Below are 9,008 nucleotides of genomic sequence, written 5' to 3' on the forward strand. Positions count from 1 at the left end.
GAGAGGCCAAAATCTGCACTTTGGAGGAAATAGCTGTTAAACCCTCTTTTCCTCATTTTCTACATCGCTTGGGATGTTGAATTAACTGTCATCTCTCTTGATTCAATGTCACTCTCCTACCTTCTTCAACAGTCATGCCTATCGCAGGTCTTCTCTCACACAATCCATCCATCTCTTTACTGGATGCACTTGTTTCCCCTTGCCTTCTTCCCTCTGTGTCCTAAATCTTCAGCAGATTGACTTCTGCTTTTCTGCACAAGTGCCCAAACTACTGCAATTTGCTTTCTTTGATGTTCTCTGCAATCAGAGCTACTTGGGCTTCTGCACCGATACCCTCATTTAGACTGCTCCACAGTGTGCACCCTACCATCCTTCTCAGGCACTTATCTCCATTCTCTAGCTTCCACAGCTGTTCTACCTTTACTGCTCAGGTTTCTGTGCCATACAGAATTATTGATCGCAAAACTATTTTGTACATCTTACATTTCATCTTATTTTGCATTCTTCTGTCATACACTACTCTTGCCACTCTGTCCCACCTGGCTGCAGCTCCTCTGTTCCAGCTTTGACCTATTCACTCAGACTGTGCTTCTCCTCAGCCACCTCTCTCAGATACTTGAAGCTGTTAACCTGTTCCACTATTTCCCTTCTATCTAAATTTTTGGCTTCTTCTGACCCCCCCCCCCCCCCATTGCTACTGTAACAATTGTCTTATCTGTAGTTAGTTTCATACCATGTGCCTTCAAGTTTAGCAATTGATTCTGCAAGGGTCTCAGTGCAGTGACAGTTTTAAAACCTCTGCAGTAGTGTGGTGGGAGGAGACTCTCAATTCCTCTTGAACTACAAAAGAAAACACTGAACAAAGGCCTGCAATTTAGTTACTTTTCTGCCTGTAGCTGGATAACTTCCAAGTATAGTGTAAAACAAGGTCTGAGCGAAACATAAATGAAGGTGATTAGAGACAGAAAAGAAGCAGTCATTTTACAGAAGATAAAGAAAATAACAGTGACCCTCACAAAACCCATTATATGTCAATGGCATGGGAATTCAAAATTCCTTATGTCTGGCATGAATCATACAAAGCATTATGGGAAAGAGAAAGGGTTGGGGGAGAACAAGACCACACTGATGCATCAAGCCCCATTGGTAGCCATGTTGTGGAAAACAGACTAAATTTAAAAATAAAGCACTTGAGTGACTTGAGGTGTAAAAATAGGTCAGGAAACAAAATCAGAGTGAAAAAAACAGATTTTTTTTTTAGTTCTAGGGTGGAGTTTCCTTTAAAGTAGAAGAGCGATTTTGACATTCTATCTTGTGTGTGTTCAGTCTTGTTTTTCTTTTGGCTTGTCGGCACTCAGCATTTCAAGTGTTAATATTTCATCAGGGAGCCACATCAACTTTTGGTTGATCTGTTCCCTCCAACCCGTTTGCAAATACAGATGAACTATAAGAAACAAATAATTTGCCACAGACCTTAGTCAAAAATCTGTGAAAGACTTTACAGCACAGTGCACAGGAAATGTACTAGATATGTACTAGAGATACTAGAAATATAGCATAACGTGTATGAAAATAAGTGTAAGGTACAGAAATGTGGAAATTAAAGAAAAAGTAAAAATGTAAATGTTTTCAGAAGAATTAAATATGCCAAGGTTAGAGGTAGACGAGGCTCAATTAGTAACAGGTAGGACAGGAATAGATGACATAAAAATGGTGATGTACAACCAATTTACCGGAATGTCTCCAGGAACAGATGGTATTCCTGTAGAAGATTGGAAGCAAAGATGGAAGAAAGTGCTAAAGAACTGGAATGTTTTGATTAACAATATTTTAAAAGAAGAGACATCAACATGCTGGAAGAAAGCTGTAATACCTAAAGACGGTAAAGACCCATCATATTCAGCTTCATATAGGCCCATTTTGATTCTACACCATGATTAGAAAGTGTGTATGCCTAAAATGGCTAACATAATGGCAAAGATGATGACGGTGATATGATGCAGTGGTGCAGCAGTTAATGTTGTCGTCTCGCACCAAAAGGTTCTCCAGTTCGATTCTTGGATGGGGTGCCTTCTGTGTGGAGTCTGAATGTCCTCCCTGCGTTTGTGTGGGTTTTCTCAGAGTACTCAGGTTTCCTCTCACATTCCAAAGACATGCATCTGGAGCTTTTCTCCCTGGGCCTCCACTGAAAATAAGCTCTGTCCTAATCAGACTTTCTCGGTCAACAAATCTTAAAAATAAATAAATAAAAAAAATTTATATGGATCAATGTGGTTTTGTGGGGGATGCAAACATATGACATTACTAAAACAAAGATGATCCAGAGGGAAGCAAAATGTAAGAAAATATCACTGTTGTTGGTGGGACTTGACACAGAGAAAGCATTTGACAGAGTAAGCTGGGATTTTATGAGTAGGGCAATGGAAACATTTGCATTCCCTGAAAAAAATAACAAGGTTAATTAGGAGGATACATGAGGGATTAGAGGTGAAAATTAAAGTGGGAGTTCCTCTTTGATAAGTTATGTTTGGGCACAGGAACCAAACAAGGGTGCCCTCTTTCCCCTTTGTTATATTTAGAACCAGTGGCAATGAAAATAAGGGACTCAGAAATACAAGGATACAACTGGGTAAGGTAATCAAGAAAAGTTGGCTATTTGCAGATGTTAATATTTTGCACCTGATAAAATCAGAAAAGGACATTTTAATGCTGTGGAACATGCATACAAACTTGAAGATAAAACAAAGAAAACAGCTGTAAACATTCTTACAAAATTAATGAAGATAAACCAAAGACAACAGCTGTAAACTATGTACCCACAGACAAACTGGTTCCTCAATACCTAGATTTATGGGGACATGATAAAATGAAGTACTTAGAAGTATGGATTAAAAAGGATTCTATTGTGGCAGCTAAGGATATCTGGAAAGACTAAACAAGATAATACAAAAACTGGAAGCTCTCTTTTGTGAATATGGATTGCAAAGATGGTTTTTAAGTCCCTTTAGTTTTATATACAGATCATACTTTTTAAACAACCAGAGAAGTTGTGGATAGCAATAAAGAGTTGAAGGATTTTTTATCAGGGAGGGGAAGAGGACAAGAGTCAAGTGGGATAAGTTGATCCTTCCAATACAACAAGGTGGTTTAGGATTACTCAATTTGAAGGAGTATTTCCAAGCTGCACAGCTAAGGCTCCTATACATAGCACAAGCATAAAGCTATAATTCAAAGTGGAAAGGGGGATGATGAAACAAGGGGAAGCCCAAGAAATAAGGAGAAACTAGGATTTTGGATGTAGATCCTTAAGAACAGTAACAATAACCATACAGAATACTGTACTCATAAAATAAAAAGTATTGTAAGAACTAAGCCAACACTGGGATGGAGAAAGATTCTGCTGATAGGGATGAATGCAATTAAGGGTACAGAGAAAAGACAAAAGGGGGATGGAATTTACTGGAAGAAATTGGCAAAGGAACCAAGGTAGTGTGAGAAAATGGAGAGGAAAATGTAACAGAATGGGAAGAGATCAAGAATTCATTCTGTACAGCAGGCGAGTGACTGCCTTCCTTATCAAGGACTAATTATCAGAGTATAGGCAAAGAGAAAAGAATAGGGGGATCCTAAGTGAAAGACCAGCACTGGTTGAGTTTGTAGTAAAATCTAGAACAGAAGCTGCTGTTAAAAGGATAATTAGTAGTACATATAAAATACCACATTATAACTACAGGAATTAATCAGAGAAGATTAGAAAGGACTGTGAAGAAATTCTAGATAAGTAATTCACAAAGAAACAATGGTAAGATTTATGTAGGACTCCCAAATATGCAACAAAGTATAGAAGATTTAGGATCTTTGGAAGTGCTTGCACAGGTATTTTTATATCCCAAGCAAATCACTCAATATTTTTTCTTCATGTACACTGCAAATGTTGGAGGGTAATGGAGAAGAAAGAGTTAATTGGGAACATTTTTGGGGGAGTGTAATGAGTTGGTAGACTTCAATTCCATGCAGACTACTACATTGTCAGAAATACTGGGTGAGCAAAGTGGTGTAACTAAGAAAATTATTTTTTTCAGCTGTGATAAAAAAAAAATCAGAATTGCCTAGAGATAGCAAGGCCAGGCTGCATTTAATTGTGGTGGGTGCCAAGAAAGCAATTACTAGAAAATGTAACTCAAACTCTAAACCAACCAACTGTACTAGAAGTAGTGAATATAACAAGAGATAAAGGAACTGGAAGTGGGATCCTTAGAAAAGGATATGAGCAAATTATAGAAAAAAAGGAATTTTGGGAACAATACATGTAGAATAATGCTTTTGGAGAAGGAATGAGGTTTAAGGGAAGGCATGAGTTGAATGAATTATGCAATTGTTGACTGACAATGACTGTATAAAAGACTAAGTGATGCATAAAGTTTGCAAATGAAAATATTATGCGTTGCTTTTAAAACACATGATTACAATTCAATAAATATGTTTCCTGTTTTCTTTTATATGTGTGTGTGTATGTATATATATATATATATATATATATATATATATATATATATATATATATATATATATATAAAACAAATCTGTTCCCTTAACTAATACTTTGTTGTGTATGTACACCCTTAAACTAATACTTTGTTGAAGCACCTTTTTATTTAATTACAGGACTCAGTCTTCTTGGGTACACACCTGCTATCAAATAGAGACTCTGATTAACCCCAAATAAAGTTCAGCTGTCCTAGTAGGATTTTCCTGACATTTACTCAGTTGCCTTTTACAGCGAAAGCCATTGTTAGCACAAAGTTTACAAAGTATCAAAGGGATCTTATTATTGAAAGGTATCAATCAGGAGAAGGGTACAACAAAAAATGTCTACAGCATTGAATACACCATGAAAAACAGTGACGACCAACATCAAACAGCGGAGAAAATATGGGACAACAGTGATGGTGCAAAGAACTGGATATCACCCAAAATTTATGAAAAGACAAGACAAAGACTGGTCAGGGAGGCTGCCAAGAGACCTACAGCAACACTGAAGGAGCTGCAGGAATTTCTGGCAAGTATTGGTTGTGCACTACATGTAACAACAACCTCCTGTATTCTCCATATGTCTGGACAATGGGGTAGGGTTGCAAGATAGAAGCCTTTTCTTACAGACAAACATCCAGGTCCGGCTAAAATTTGCAAAACAATACATCAAGTCTCCCAAAAGCATGTGGGAAAATGTATTATGGTCTGATGAGACCAAGGCTGAACTTTTTGGCCACAATTCCAAAAGGTACATTTGGTGAAAAAACAACACATCACATCATCAAGAAAACACCATCCCCATGGTGAAGCATGGTGGTGGCAATATCATGCTTTGGGGTTGCTTTTCTTCAGCTGGAACTGGGGCTTTAGTCAAGGTGGAGGGAATTATGAACAGTTCCAAATATCAGTCAGTTTTGGCCCAAAATCTTCAGACGTCTGCTAGAAAGCTGAAGATGAAGAGAAATTTCCTTTTCAACATGAGAATGACCTCAAGCATACATCCAAATCAACAAAAGAATAGCTTCACCAGAAGAGAATTAAAGTTTTGGAATGACCCAGCGGCAGCCACAGCCCAGACCTAAATTCAATAGAAAATGTGTGGGGTTACTTGAAGAGGGCTGTGCACTAGAGATGCCCTCACAATCTAACAGATTTGGAGTGCTTCTGCAAAGAAGAGTGGGCAAATTTTGCCAAGTCAAGATGTGCCATGCTGATAGACTCGTACCCAAGAAAACTGAAAGTTGTAATTAAAGTGAAAAGGTGCTTCAACAAAGTATTAGTTTAAGGGTGTGCACACACAACTGTGTATTGTACATTTATTTTTTATACCCCCCCCCCAGCAGATTTGTTTGTTTTTCAATTGAATTGTACAGGTTGTATGTTACATTAAAGGTGGGAAAAGTTCTGAAATGATTTACTGTGGTCTTATTTTTTTATATCACAAAAACCTGGCATTTTAACAGGGATGTGTAAACTTTTTATATCCACTGTATAGATGTTAGGAGCTCTTAACTGGGAATTGAAAACTGATCTTTTTTTTACAAAAGTACCAAATGTTGGGATCCACAATCCTTTCACTATCAGTTTTCCATAACCAGAATTTTACTAGCGCTGGATATGCAACATGCTCAATGTAGGGGATTGCACTGCATGTCCAAAACATATCTGCACTGGGCTGTATCATTGTATTTGAAATCAAAATCATAAATATTTCACTAGACAAACCTCAAATGTTGTCATTTCAAACATGTCATTAATAAAATTTCCTGGGCTATTGGGGGCAATGTAACGGAATTCAGTACTGACCTACATTAAAATCCCCAAGGGGAAAATTCAGCCTTGGGTGCTCACTATACTTGAACAAGCCACTGTGATTCTCAAAGGAGGCCTACATTCCCTTTACAGGAACTAAACGCTAAATTCTGAAGCCATTTCACTATCACACTTCGACAAGTTGCTTTACACTCTTGCTTCTATCAGGGGTGGGTGTATAATTCTGCCTATGATGGAGATTTGTAGCACCCTGGGCAGAGTATCTTAATGAACTCACACTACACTAATTAGTGACAATTATATACATTTCATTAATCATACATTTCATAAAACAGAGATACATTCTTGGCACTTACATCACATGACCAAAACTCTCTACACCGAAGGGCACATTTTAGTGCAGTCAGCTTCAGCACTACACAGCAATGAATTATCTAATGGAAGAGTTGCACTCTCTACTCTAGTGTGTTCTGTACCGCAGTGTACAGATGCAATTCTCTGAAAGTTCTGAAAAAATTTCAAAGCAAATTTATATATGGCCTGCTTGTCAATGTTCAGATTTACATCTATTTCACTATCACCATAAAGACTCTGTTTCTGTTAGAGTTAGGCATATGACTTGTGCTTAAAACAGCAGAAAGCAGAATCATGTCACTATCAACAGTTGTTACAGTGAATGCAGACAGTTTGAAAACAAGCTGGCAACACATCTGACAAACCTCAGAGACTAGACTTTTTTTTTTTTTTGCATTGGCAAAGCCCATTGCACCCACCCAAGTGGAGGAACACCCCCCACATCCCTCCAAACTTATATAAACATACTCTGCGGTTGCAAAACAGTGAAGAAAACACAAAACTTCACGGTCAATGAGAAATGTTCCAGCAATAGTTATTTTATCTATAGGTAATCTTTGTACCGTTTCTTTTGGTAAACCTCACATGTTCCCGGTAAGCATATCACATCCATAGTATACCTCTACTGAGCAGTCTACATGAAAAGTAAAAATCTTGCATATTTTGTTAGACAGATGAACATTTTTAGGACTGCAACTTGGCAGAACCAAGACTCCATATAACAAGGGAAATTTTGTGTTGAAGTCGCAGTGAGGTGCAAAGAAATCTTTACAGGTGCAGTGCCAGTCGCATATACATTTTATACTGCAGCAGCATGCTGTAAGTCCTAAAAACTCTGTAAAGAGCTCAGACAGAGGAGTGAAATATGGCATATTAGGCACTGCTACCAAATGTAGTGTTTCAAAGGCATTTCATTGTCATAATCAGGTAGGCTTCAGTACAGTCTGTTCCATTAGCTGGGGGTATATGATGTCTGATGAGTTGAGAAAGGGATCACATGTCCAGAATACATTTTTTTACTGAATTTTCATTACATCTGAAGTAACAATCCTATACATCTCACCAACGAAAACACTTTTTCACTGCAAACATGGTACGACTAAAATGTGTGTGTAATAAGAGGGACAAATGTACTAAAGTCAAACTCAGCATGCAGATATAACAAAATGTCTCAGGACTGAACAGACTTGTGTGCATTTGCACCAGAGTATTCTGTTGTAATACTCTTGAAAGTTTTGTAAGGAAGTGTTCATTATGAAGTGCTATACTGTGTTCCATTTGGGAAGGTGGGTACCAGACTTCAGCTGAGAGTGATGACTGCATCACATGTCCAGAATATATTTTTATTTTAGTTCTCATTACAGCAAAACTAAAAATCAAACATACATTTTTCCTGATAAGTGTTTTCTTCCACTGGATGTATGATTGCCCTTTCTCCAATTTAGACTTACGCAATGAAAAATTTTACATGAAGAGAACACCATTTATGCTTCTTTAAACCTAGCATCACCAAATAAGTACATTCTGTTGGCCATCCTGGTGCACAAAGGAATAAAAACCATGACTACAACCCAGATGACCCAAGTTTGATTAGTTGCTCCATCATCTGACAGAATTGGCAGGAAGGACAGACAGGCCTATGCTAGGGGTGGAGGGACTGTGCTGGAAGTCCTTAGCAAAACTCTGGTGAAGGCCAGAGCTCAAACATATGATGCAGGGCTGGGTAAGTGTGGGAGGACAGAGAAGACATAACTGGCCTTTGGGCCAGACAGTGGAGATATGAGCTTGAGCTAATCATTACTGCCCACTTAGCTTGGCACCATCAGCACTGTAGGGTGAGAGAAGTCAGGCTAAAAGAAAAGCACAAATGGGCCACAGCATGATGGTCCCTTTCTTGCCTCATTTCACTCCACTTTCCTTGGCATATCTCAAACCCAACGAGCCTTAATGCAAGGAAGGAGACTCAGGATCAAGTGCTCTCTGAGTAGGGATACCTATCTAGTGCAGGTAACACCAGCAAGTGGACAGAGGAGGGACTTGTGGAGGTCAGGATCACAGGGGTAGGAAAGACTTTGAAGTCAGCAGCAATGGCCAACAAATGAACCAAAAAAAAATCTGTAGCAGTTAGTCATAACATGTTTTTATGAGAAATTTGCTATAATATTTGAAAGTTTCAAATACGCGATCCAATATTGCCAGTTATTACCAGTAGTCTTATTTAGCCATTTCTGTACTCAGTCATTCTTTGGGGGTAGGGGATTATATATATATATGGATCTACTTTGTTTCATTGAATCTCAATTCACCAAATTTCATTTCACCCCGACCACTTCACTGAAAACTCAAAT

General features: G+C 38.2%; 1 protein-coding gene across 1 annotated transcript in view; it reads right to left on the reverse strand.

Annotated features, from left to right (window-relative positions):
* Nucleotides 1-9,008, reverse strand: part of RAB24 (RAB24, member RAS oncogene family) — a 1,334,059-nt gene that overhangs the window by 1,143,857 nt on the left and 181,194 nt on the right. The gene's annotated exons all lie outside the window — the stretch shown is intronic.

The sequence above is a fragment of the Protopterus annectens genome, chromosome 4.part0 (assembly GCF_019279795.1).
Source record: "Protopterus annectens isolate FY-2018-M chromosome 4.part0, PAN1.0, whole genome shotgun sequence".
NCBI lineage: Eukaryota > Metazoa > Chordata > Ceratodontiformes > Protopteridae > Protopterus > Protopterus annectens.